This window comes from Meles meles, chromosome 5 (assembly GCF_922984935.1).
Source record: "Meles meles chromosome 5, mMelMel3.1 paternal haplotype, whole genome shotgun sequence".
NCBI lineage: Eukaryota > Metazoa > Chordata > Mammalia > Carnivora > Mustelidae > Meles > Meles meles.
Genome location: NC_060070.1, coordinates 124,636,942 through 124,649,334, shown reverse-complemented (window position 1 = coordinate 124,649,334; position 12,393 = coordinate 124,636,942). Strand labels below are relative to the sequence as shown.

The following is a 12,393-nucleotide window of genomic DNA, read 5'->3' as shown; positions in this document are numbered from 1 at the left end:
GATGATGTCACTTGGAGCTGCTGAATTGTGTTACACTTGGTTATGCCACAACAGAAACGCTCACAGATGCCGGAGCCCGGACCAGAGATGCTGGCAGCACACACTGTGCACGAGGCAAGTGCTCTGGAGCGGGGGCAGGGGTACAGTTGGAAGGACTTTGAGGTCAGAGTTTAGGAGAAACAGATCAGCAGGACCTCTGGACATTTTCCAGGAAAAGGGCAGAGACAGTAGGAAAGGAAGAGGACTCTAGAGCCCTACAGTTCTCCTGGGGAGAAGCAGCTGAAGACTTAGTCACTGCAAACACAGCTCCGTATCCGGAAAGATGCATCAGTGCCTGCGCAGAGAGGCTAAGAAATATGCTGGACCAGGTGCCCTGTAAACCACGTGCGCTTTTAGCATGGAGACACAGGTGGACCGTGACCTGATGGAACATCGGTGCCAGGCAAACTGTCACGTGATGAGGCTGAGCGGCTCTCTTAACACCAGAAATAAAAGATTTGAGAATAGGATGCATTGTTGGAGATGAAGAGATCCCCTTCATGATCAGTCTAACAGAATGAGCAATGTCACAAGTACAGACGGGAAGGAGACCAGCGGTGGCCCAAAGTTGGGAACGGGGGAGAGGACCCAATGTAAAGGTCAGCAGGAAACTCTAGGACCAGGGACCTGTTCTGCATATTCGTCTTTGGACTAGTTTCATGAGTCTTAACAATGGTTGACATTCATCTAACTGAACAACTAGGGTTGGGAAACTTCTCTCATATGAAAACCATAGAAATAAGACAGAAGTAGGGAGGAAAATGCAAAGTAAAGAGAAATAAAAGCTAGGTAAATACAAATGAGATCAATTTTAGATAAATATAACATTGATAAATATAAGCTAGGAGAATTCATTGTGAGCTCTCCTGCCCGAACTAATTTTAAGGGAAGTCCTGTGGACAAAAGGAAGTGACACTGGATGGTCTCATGTACAGAATAATGAACCGAAATGGTATCTTGCTGTTTTTGTACATTTTCTTCTTAATTTCTTTTTTTAAATTTTATTTATTTATTTGACAGGCAGAGATCACAAGTAGATAGAGAGGCAGGCAGAGAGATAGGAGGAAGCAGGCTCCCCACTGAGCAGAGAGCCCGATATGGGGCTCGATCCCAGGACCCTGGGATCATGACCTGAGCTGAAGGCAGAGGCTTTAACCCACTGAGCCACCCAGACGCCCCTTCTTCTTAATTTCTTTAAAAGACATATGACTTCAAAACACTAAGTAGTTCATGATATTGTCTGGCTTATACTGTGTGTTGGTGACACGTGTGCCCATAGCAGCGCAGAGGGCTAAATGGAACTCTATTTCGACATGTTTCTTCTCTTACTGGATGGAGTTCAATGTTTCCATAAGTAGACTGTGAAAAGTTAAAGATGCAGGTTTCTTTCTTTTCTTCTTTTTTTCTATGTTAGGGCGACCCTTTTCTGTTTTACAGACTAGCTTTTAAGGGCAAAGGCCATGTGGTTGGGCCTGGCCACGCACAGGTGGCCAATGAAAATGTAACACACACAGGAAACTCCACAGTGATGCTAGGTGACCAATTGAATTACAATTTACCTTAGTAGACATTTGAACCAGCCTATTACACTTTGATTAGGATTGGCACCAAAAAGGTTCCCAGAGGGTGGGGGTCCCTACTCCTTGGTAGCTAAGGAGACAGTATGCAACCCCCCACTGATCGGATGTCTCCACCTGGCCTGACCCACCCTTGTATCTGGGCTTTGTTGCCTGGAGCTGGTTTCTGGGACTTGTTTCCAAGTAAATCCCCTGGGGGAAGGGGGGCAGGGACAGTTTCTAAATAGGTCCTTACAATTTGACTTTAAGTAAAAACTCTGAAGTCTCACATTTACTACTGATAACTCAAAAGACATGTTCATCCTAATTAACCCAACAAACTTAACTTAGTTCAAATACTGATTTACGTTTCACCTGGGCCCACTGTTTCGAATGTTTACCTGAGATCCGGGTGGGAAGATCCGGAGTGGGGGATGTTAGGTCCAGGGAGCAGCTCTTCTTGTTTCCCAACAGTGAAGAACAGAACAAAGTGCCACCAGAATGCAGAGAAAGGGTTCCCAGTTCTAGAGCTCATCAGCCTCGAGAGAGGAGCAGACGCCATGCTTTCCTGCCAGCAAGGGGGGAGGGGCTAAGCAGTCCACATGGGGCCAGAGAAGGCAAGGAATGTCCCAGAAACAAAGTTTGTCTCAGCAGCTGCTTGGGAATATTCCTTAAGTCTCTGTCTCTAGTTAGACTAACCCCAGTTGGCTCCAGTTATAGCCCTTAACAAACGAAATGAGTGAGGGAGAAGCCCCACATCTATTAGGAGGAACGGAGAGACAAAAGTCAGAGTCCCCTTACTCTCTGCTTGCCCCATTCCTTCAAACACAACAAACACCACAACAGACTACAAAGAAACAAGACAAAGACAATGGCAAACCCAGCGGCCCTTACCCAGAGCCGGCCATGGGTGGGGGTTTTCTCCGGGCCCCTATAGATGCTCGCCAGTGGGGATTTCTCAGTCCCCTCGAGATGCTCGCTGAGATGAGCCACAGACCAGAACCAGATCCAGCGGCCCTCACCCGGTGGTGGGGGTTTTCCCGGCCCCTTATAGACGGGGGTTACCCGGTGCCCTACAGACCCAGATGACCGCCAGGGGGGGGCTTGAACCCCTAGACGATCTACCAGAAGAGGGATGGGGCATCCCCGCATCCACTCCAGCCCTGGAGAGCATGGCTACGTCCAGCTTCACCCCGGTGGGCCATACCTGGAGCTCCGCAACCAGACAGACAGATTCAGACCCAGAAATTCTGATGCTGGCTCAGTTCTCGTTGTTTAATCCTGGTTGAGCCCCCAATGTTAGGTCCCCCCCAAAATGGCTACCCCAATAATGGGTCCATGATTAAAGGAGTGAGACTGATACAAAGAAAAGATCAAGCAAAGCTTTATTTCACGCCAAGCATCAAGAATCCAACCAACCGTCAAACAGACCGGTCGGGGTCACCCCTACAGAAAGGACAACCCCTCCCTGCTTTCCAGACTAACTTTTTTTTTTTTAAGATTTTATTTATTTATTTGACAGAGAGAGATCACAAGTAGACAGAGAGGCAGGCGGAGAGAGAGAGAGGGAAACAGGCTCGCTGCTGAGCAGAGAGCCCGATGTGGGACTCTATCCCAGGACCCTGAGATCATGACCTGAGCTGAAGGCAGCAGCTTAACCCACTGAGCCACCCAGGTGCCCCAGACTAACTTTTTTTTTTTTTAAAGATTTTATTTATTTATTTGACAGAGAGAGATCACAAGTAGATAGAGAGGCAGGCAGAGAGAGAGAGAGAGAGAGAGAGAGGGAAGCAGGCTCCCTGCTGAGCAGAGAGCCCGATGTGGGACTCGATCCCAGGACCCCGAGATCATGACCTGAGCCGAAGGCAGCGGCTTAACCCACTGAACCACCCAGGCGCCCCCCCAGACTAACTTTTATAGAGCAAAGGCCATGTGGTTGGGCCTGGCCACACACAGGTCGCTAACTGAAATACAATTCACCCCACAGTAGCCATGGAAACTAGCCCATCACCTTGGTAGCTAGGAGACAGTATGTGACCCCCACTGATCTGATGATGTCTCCCCCTGGCCTGACCCACCCTTGTATCTGGGCTTTGTTACCTGGAGCTGGTTTCAGGGACTAGTTTTTAAGTCCCCTGGGGGAAGGGGAGCAGGGACAGTTTAAGGGTTAAACAACAAAGTTATTGTTTAACCTCAATGGAAGCCTCTGGCTAAAATAAAAATATAAAATAAGTCCTTACATTCTTCTTTTCTGCTTTGTTTTGAGAGTAAGCATAGATAGTGGGAGGAAGGGGGAGAAGGAGAGAGAGAATCTTAAGCAAGCTTCTTACTCAGCAGGGAACCCAAAGCAGGACTCAATACCATGACCCTGAGATCATCTGAGCCGAAATCAACAATCTGCTTAATCAGCTGAGCCACCCAAGCACCCCAAAGATTCAGATTTCAGTTTCTACAACTTAAATAAATATTAATGGAAATAAATATAGCTACAGAGCCACTAGAAGAATCAGACCATTAACAAATAAACAAAAAATTGCTTGAAACCAACAAGGATAAAGAAGAGGAAAGAGGACAGAAAATAGAAGGGACAATTCGGAAACAAATAAGAAAATGATAGATGCAAAACCAACCATGTCAGGAAATCATATTAAATAAAAACCAACTAAAATTCCAAGAAAAAAGTTTGGATTATCAGGATGGTGAAGGTAGACCAATACAATGCAGAATAGAAAACTTGAAATGAGAGGGCGCCTGGCTGGCTCAGTGTGTTAAGCCTCTGCCTTTGGCTCAGGTCATGATCCTGGGGTCCTGGGATTGAGTCCCGCATCGGGCTCTCTGCTCGGCGGGGAACCTGCTTCCCCCCCCACCCCACCCCCCGGTTTTCCTCTCTGTCTGCTTGTGATCTCTCTCTCTGTCAAATAAATAAATAAAATCTTAAAAAAAAAAAAAAGAAAACTTGAAATGAGAAACCAAAATAAGTCAGAAGTTAAAAGGTTAAAGAATATCCCCATGGGAATGAAAAGAATAAGAAATCTAGAATGTTGCATTATTCTGAAGCAAAATAGGCTTTCAGACCAGGAGCATCACTAGAGACAAAGAGGGACTTTCTGTCAAGATAACAGGTCAGCATCACCGCAAGACCAAGGTAATGAATGGAGAAAACCTAATTATAAATTTCTAGCATATGTGACAAAATAGACAAATTATCATATTTAGACATCCATGCTCCTCTCATTAATGGAACAAGTAAGGATTATAGGAATTAAATCATACCATGAGCCAAAATAGACCACAGAATGACTATAAAATAATTCTCCATAAATGGAAAGTCAGTGAAATTTTAGACTATACTCTGTGACAAAAACCATAACATGAAGATCTCTGGAAAATGCCTAAATATGTGGAGATTCGTTGCACACTTCAAAAGTACGTGTTATCATGGCTTTGAGAAGTGATCCCGAGGGACGTCAGAATTCTCTTCACCCGGGTGACCATGTACAGAAATGAGAATGTGGATCTGCAGATGCAACAAGAGCAGAGGTTGTCATTTCCCAGTTTGCAGGGGCAGGAAGCCAGGCCTGAGGGAGGCAGACAGCAGGTCCCTGTGTCCACAGGGCAGCAAGGAGTAGAAAAGGCCACACACCATGGTCCTGGGCTCTCCAGGTGGGGGAGGAGGGCCACCTACCAGGTTCAAAAAGGCGGGGTCTGACCCTGCACAGGGGCTTCCCTTCTTGGCCACATTGGGCATGGTTTTCAGACGCCTGGGTCCTGCAGGCCTGGGGAGAGAGGAGGGGACACATCTGGATCCCGGGGGAAATGTGAGCCAGAAACCTGGGCCCTGAGTCCTGGCTGCTCTCCTTGTACCATGGCCGTGTCCAGCCTCCATCCCACGTGCTGCCCCCAAGCTCCAGGATGGCATCTCCATGGCTCCAGCTGCTGGCCCTTCCCTGTGGGAGGCCCTGGGGCTGCTCTTCCTAGAGTTTCCACTGTCTTCACAAGCAGAGAATGTTCCCAGGTGGCAGAGGCTGTGAAACAAGGGTGTATGGTAGGCATCTCTAAAACCGTAGTCTGGGAGTGGGAATCTGGAAACTCCAGAATCTGAAACCAGAGCTGGCCTTCAGGGTGCACAGGCCTTGCTCTCTCCTCTCAGGCCCCTGATGCCCCAGAACCCCAGCCAGAAAATTCTGTGCCTCTTCCAGACAGAACTCATCCTCCTCCCACAACAGTGCCCTAAGATGAACTCTTCCCTTGACCCTCTCATTCCTGGTTCCTCCTCCTGCACTCTTGTTGGCCCCCACCCCCTAATGTCACGACTTCCTCCCTCTGCTCACTCCTCCAGGAGCATCCCCAGGATCCAAGCCATCACCCAGGGAGCTCATCACCCTCCCCCTCCCCTCCTTCTCCTGCTCTTAGGGACTGAGACAAAGTACCTATGCCAGCGTGTGTTTTGGGAGACAATTCAGACTGAGGATTTGGCACTGTATGGGGTATTCCCCTTGTGGGCATAGCCCTGTGCCCCGCTGGGAGCTCAAGGAGTCCCTGGGTGGGGGTGGGAGGGTTCCTGCAGAGAAACCCAAAGGGTGCTCACATCTTCTGCCCTCAGCCCTGTGGCCACAGGGGGTGCTGCCACGCTTGCATCCTGACACCAGGGAGCGCAGGATGCTGAGCTGAGTCAGGTCCAGATGGAGGATGGGCAGTTTAAGTGTCAAGAGGTGCCTTCTGAGTAGCCCTGGGGCCAGGTGCAGGGGTTGGGCGGGGTTCTGAGGAGAGGAGCGCTCTGGAGTCCTGCCCCCTGTCTGAGTTGCATCTGTCCTCCCCACAACCCTCTCTCCAGCCCCTGGATAACAAGCTCAGGAAAACTGAAATGTGGATCCTTGTTCTTCCTGGACCCATTCCCTCTCTGAGGGTTATTTTCCAAATGACACTCTTTTATCTTAAAATAGCTGGGGATTTACAGAGAGTGACAAAGTTAGTGCAGAGTCCCTGTGGATCCCACGCTCAGTTGTTCTGTCTTTAACCCCAATCTCACCGTCATGCATTTGTCACAGCTAATGACACAACATTCACACATTACTACTGATCTCCACATGAGATTTGCTTTCATGGTTTTGTTTTCTCTCCCAAGATCGCATCCAAGTTGCCTCATTGAGTCCCATCATGGCTCTTTCAGGCTCCTTTGGCTGTGACCGTGTCTCAGACTGTCCTTATTTTTCATGACCCTGACATGTTTGAGGAGATGGTTCGGGTACTTTGTAGACTGTCTCTGATTGTGTTTCAGGCTGACTGAGGCTGTGGGGTTTGGGAAGACCACACCTGGGCGGGCTATTCTCCATACAACATAGTAAGAACATACAGTTGATGAAGTTCTAGAACCTAGGTGAGGTTTGGTGGGCTGAGGTCCGGAGCCGATGACCAAGAAAGAATTCTTGAGACATCTTTGGTGCAAAATGGTAGTTTATTAAAGCATGGGGACAGGACCCATGGGCAGAAAGAGCTGCTGCCCCGGGGATGTGAGGAGTGGTTGGTTATATACACAGGAGTTGAGTAGGTGAGGACAAAGGGGGTGTTCAGAAGGGCTATCTGGGTAAAGAAGACTGTCAGGATATTGAAGACCTGGTTACTATCAAGCCAAGGCCGTTTTCCCTCTAAGGAGGCACTAACATAAAGACAATTGGGGGTCTCCTGGTGGAATGTCACATTCCTGCTATCAAGCGCCCTTGTTAGTGAGATTTAGGTTTAGAAGAAATTTAACTTTATTTACTTATCCTTCTACCTCAGTCTCCTTCAGTTTTGTTTATGGAGGGGAGGGTGAAGTTAGTGCTTGAGGAACTGAGTTATGTGCCTCTGGAAATTGGGCTATTGATAAGGTAACTTCTTTGTTGTAAATATCAAGGACTTTTGTAAACCAAGGGGGAGACTCCTATCTTGCAGGATTGTGATCTCTGCAAGTTAACTATTTGTTTTTCTTTTATGGCAGTTAGAGGTGCCTGAGGAATGTCACACATAGGGGAGTGGGTGGAGAGGGGGTGCAAGGTGCCAGCTTTTGCTTTGTCTTCAGCCAGCCTCCAGCTCCCTCATCACAGTGATCACTTGCTCATCACAGATTGAAATTCACCTTCACCCACTGACTAAGGTCATCTAACCCAGTTGCTCACTGTGAAGTTCCTTCTTTTGTTTTGTCCCCTTCCATAAAGTAGTCTTTGGAAGGAAGTCAGGATGTACAGCCCACAGGTAAGAGCTGTTCCGCTGGGACAATTTGCATGCAGGTTGTTGTGCAGACAGGAGTTCTCAAATGACTTGGGTAAGTACCTTACAGGGGGATCAGGAGCTTGTGTGCTTAGTCTGCATCTGACTTTATAAGGACCTGCTGACCATCTCCCACAGCGGCTGTGTTGTTTTGTCTTCTCACCGTTAGTGACTGAGGCTTTCTGTGGCTCCTTGTCCTGGTCAGCAGGTGACACTATCAGTGGTTGCATTCCCACCATCTAATAGTGTGTGATGGCAGATCACTGTTGTCACCTGCATTTCCCTGATGACACCTGCTGCTGAACATCTTTTCATGTGCTTATTACCTATGAGTGTATCTTCTTGAGTTGTCCAGATTTTGGCCCATTTTTAAACAATCTTTCTTAATATTTTTATGGTGAAATCCATCAGTCTTTAAACTTTTTCAGTATTATTTAATGAAAATTCTTATGTTGTCATATATCAACATTTACTATTCCTCTTTCATATGTCATGAGAAACACCATTATTACATGCTTGGAAAATCCTCAGACCTATTCTCTAATGAGTGTCCAGCATAATTTAAAGGGTATTTTCTCCACTCAAATAAAAAAAAAATCTATGGTTGTAAGACTACAATTATTATGTAGCAAAGCAATTCCTACTTCCACAATTTACATAGTCCCGTGAGAAAATAACTCATTGTTACTAATCCCTGTGACAAGGTACCTCAAGCACCCGCATTAAACACCCGTGTGAACAGCGGTATGTACATGAGTGAGATAACATGGGCTGATTGACACAGTTTGACCTGGACTAAGGGAAATATAAAATCCATCATAGCCACAGCTAAATAGTATGTTAAGATTCACAAGAATATGTTTTTCCTATTATATAGAAAAGAACAGGCCATATAATCTCTCAGGAAAAAAAAAAAACTTCATCAATATTTTCATATTGAAAACAGCATGCTCCCTGTGTATGTATGATGTCAGGATATTCAGATGGGACCAGGAGTAACTGCAGATGGCATTTCTTTTTTTTTTTTTTTTTTTCAAAAGGGAGTTTGGAGGGGGCAACAGTATAATTTCTTTTTTTTTTTTTAATTTTATTTATTTTGACAGAGAGAAATCCCAACTAGGCAGAGGTGCAGGCAGAGAAAGAGGAGGACGCAAGCTCCCTGCAGAGCAGAGAGCCCGACGCGGGGCTCGATCCCAGGACGCCGGGATCATGACCTGAGCCGAAGGCAGAGGCTTTAACCCACTGAGCCACCCAGGTGCCCCGCAGATGGCATTTCTGAACACGCAGCCTTACTATCCCCCAGGCCTAGCAGTCCGGACTCTTTGCAGCACCATGGAAAAGACATAAGACAATCACAAATGTACATTATTACAAACTCACCTGCCATAAGGCTCACTTAGTGTATGGTATCAGACAGCAATGATGCAGACAAGATCTTTTCAATTACTGATTAGATGTACCCAGCAAGAAAAATTGTTATGTTAATATATCTCTTGTACATCGAGCACCAGTTTCCAGAAGACTATCAGACATCTGCCAGTTGTCGCTCAGTCTGAGAGTTCATTCCTCACCACTTTCCACGTTATACCCTGAAAGCCAAGAAAGATTAAAAATAGAAGAGTGAGAGCTCTGGTAAGAAAAATCCAGTTCCTTCCCTATCAAATGTATGTATCTCAAGTAAAACAGAGGAAGTAACACCCTTAAAAGGTATACTGTGTTCTCTGGAGCCTCAGCAGAACAACTTTTGCCTCTACTAGAGGATTAACGCCAGGATGAGGGGCCAGAGCCAGGCTTCGGGGCCCCATCAGAGAAGGCCAGGCCAGCTTCGCTGCCGGAAGGCCACACTTCACATTCCTACTGCGCCTCTCCACACACTCCCCACGGATGATGCAGAGTGTGAGTGTGAACATGACTCAGGGAGCCCATCCAACCCCGCTAAAAACCACTGAAAGAGACTCCACTGTGGGGTAACTTCGTATACAGAAACGAACACGTTTGCCTCTTTACCAGTGGCCATTATGACTAGCATGCCCTTCTTAGACACAAAAGGAATAATGGTGTATCAGGGTTTATGCACAGTTCAGTCAAGTATAAATATTCATAATTGTAAGGACCTATTTAGAAACTGTCCCTACTCCCCTTCCCCCAGAGGATTTACTTGGAGACAAGTTCCGGAAACCAGGGTGGGTCAGACCAGGTGGAGACATCCGATCAGTGGGGGTTTGCATACTGTCTCCTTAGCTACCAAGGAGTAGGGACCCCGCCCTCTGGGAGACTTTTTGGCGCCAATCCTAATCAAGGTGTAATAGGCTGGTTCAAATGTCTACTAAGGTAAATTGTAATTCAATTGGTCACCTAGCATCACTGTGGAGTTTCCTGTGTGTGTTACATTTTCATTGGACACCTGTGCATGGCCAGGCCCAACCGCATGGCCTTTGCCCTTAAAAGCTAGTCTGTGAAACAGAGAAGGGTCGCCCTCTCTTGTAATGGGTGCGGCCCCGAATGTTCGGTTAGATTCCTGATGCTTGGCAGGAAATAAAGCTTTGCTTGACTTTCACCTTATATCAGTCTCGCTCCTTTAATCACGGACCCATTATTTGGGCATAACAATAATCATCAAGTATAAATATTCAGACCATTCCATTTTAAAATTATAGATTAAATGTGACTCCCCAAAGGAAGATCCATTTCTTCATAAAGGAAGTATAGTTTATAAAGCTGGAATGACGGTTAATTCAACTACAAAAGCTCATACACAAAAGCTCTACTTTTTCCTTCCCAACTTGCTTGGTTCATACAGTTGATTCCACCACACAAGTGTACTATCTTCCTAGCACAGAGTAAAATACTGTTAAAATGCCTCAGTTAGCAAACTGAGGGCCGCTTCTTGAAGACTGCATTGACTGCAGCATTTAGGTAGAGCTGAGTAGCACCACTCTGAGGCATGGTTTCCTTCTTCCTATTTTGCGTCCCACAGTGATTATTAAAGGAAGGAATCTGGTCTGTAAAGGACTGCGTCATCCACTCCCCTTTTGGAATGTCCCAGAAAGTTGATTCTCTGCTGTCAGTTAGCCCTGTGGAAGGGAAGCTGCCAGGGTGGCTGTCGCATAGATATTCTGCAAAAGCACCGCCATACACTACTTCATGACCCAGGTCATGTTTTTTTCCTTAACAGCCATCCTCTCTGCGTCCTCTTGGGCTAGATTCACTGCCTGAACGTCAGTGTTTCATTCAGTGCCTTCCAGCTGATCTCTCAAGTCTTTCACCGTCCTGTGCCTTGTGCTGGGCTCCAGGAAACTGAGCCCAACTCACAATGGATGATGGCATGACACAGCATGGGCTTTCCGAGTCTGGGATCTTCTGCGGCTAAAGTCCTAATTCTAAGTTTTTAACCTTAACTCCAAAAACTTCTTACTAAAAATTTCATAAATACATTTTCCACTAACCACTGCTATTCGTGGCTGATATCGCTGGGATTTCTGCACTAGAATACGTCCTTCTTCACAAAATTCTTTACAGGAAAGAGCGCTGCTGCCTGGTGGTGTCCTCCCCACCACAGGGGGAAATCCAATACCAGTTTACCTGGTAAAGCAAGATCATCAAAGGTTCAGCGGCTACAGTCATCATTCGTGGACACGGGAATGTATAAACAGCTTGAGCGGCTGAAGGGAAGAGCTGTGCGCGTTCTCCGCTTCCATTCCTCGCCGCAGCTCCAGGGACGGCTTCTCCTGCCCTGCGCGAGAGTGCTGGTCTCCGGGGTGGTGCAGGGATCCGCCGGCTGGACGACAATAACCAGAGCCCAGAGCTGGACACGGATGTTGCCAGAACCCGGCTAGTGGCTGACGCTCAAGCTCCTCCCCCAAAGTTCTAGGGCCCCTCCCACCTGCCAGCCCCAACCCCCATTTTTGCTCACTTTTTTACCAAGTGCTTTTCTTATTGGTCCCCTTTTTAAGGGTTTTATGAGTAGTCTACAGCAAGTCCTTCATCAGATATGTGATTTGCAAATATTTTGTCCCCGGCTGTGGCCTGAGCTTGTTTCCTGATATAACGGTGGACATCAGGACACAGGTGTATTTTTCTGATAAGAGACATGACAAATGGCTGACTGTGCTGGTTTTGGGGCAAAGAACTTGAGTGAGGGGTGGATGAGGGGTTACCATGTGACTTCTTTACTTTTGTGTATCTGTGAGTATCTCTGGAATTCTCTTGTATGCGCATGAATAAAGTTTTCAAAAATACACTTCTTTAAAATCCCAAAACCTGACAGATCATCCTCACACTATGACTGAAGACTCAGGTTCTGATCTTCTACTTTGGGACCAATCATATTTTCACGGAACTATTTTGCCTTTGAGCTTCTATTTGTGAAACAGGTGGTTACATTGTACAGGCAAATCCTCCCACTGAACTAGCTTGAAATGCCATGTAAGGTAGAAAACCCGTCAGCTTGAAAGCATAAAACTGGCATGCTACTATTAAATGAAACAATGAACACACCCTAAAAAGAAGGGAAAGGCCCTGCCTGGCCCCCCACAGAGCAGGGTCCTGAGAC

At 46.8% G+C, this 12,393-nt stretch overlaps 1 pseudogene; it reads right to left on the bottom strand.

Annotated features, from left to right (window-relative positions):
* Window positions 1-10,706: 10,706 nt before the first annotated feature.
* On the bottom strand, window positions 10,707-11,445 carry LOC123942230 (annotated as a pseudogene).
* Window positions 11,446-12,393: the final 948 nt, after the last annotated feature.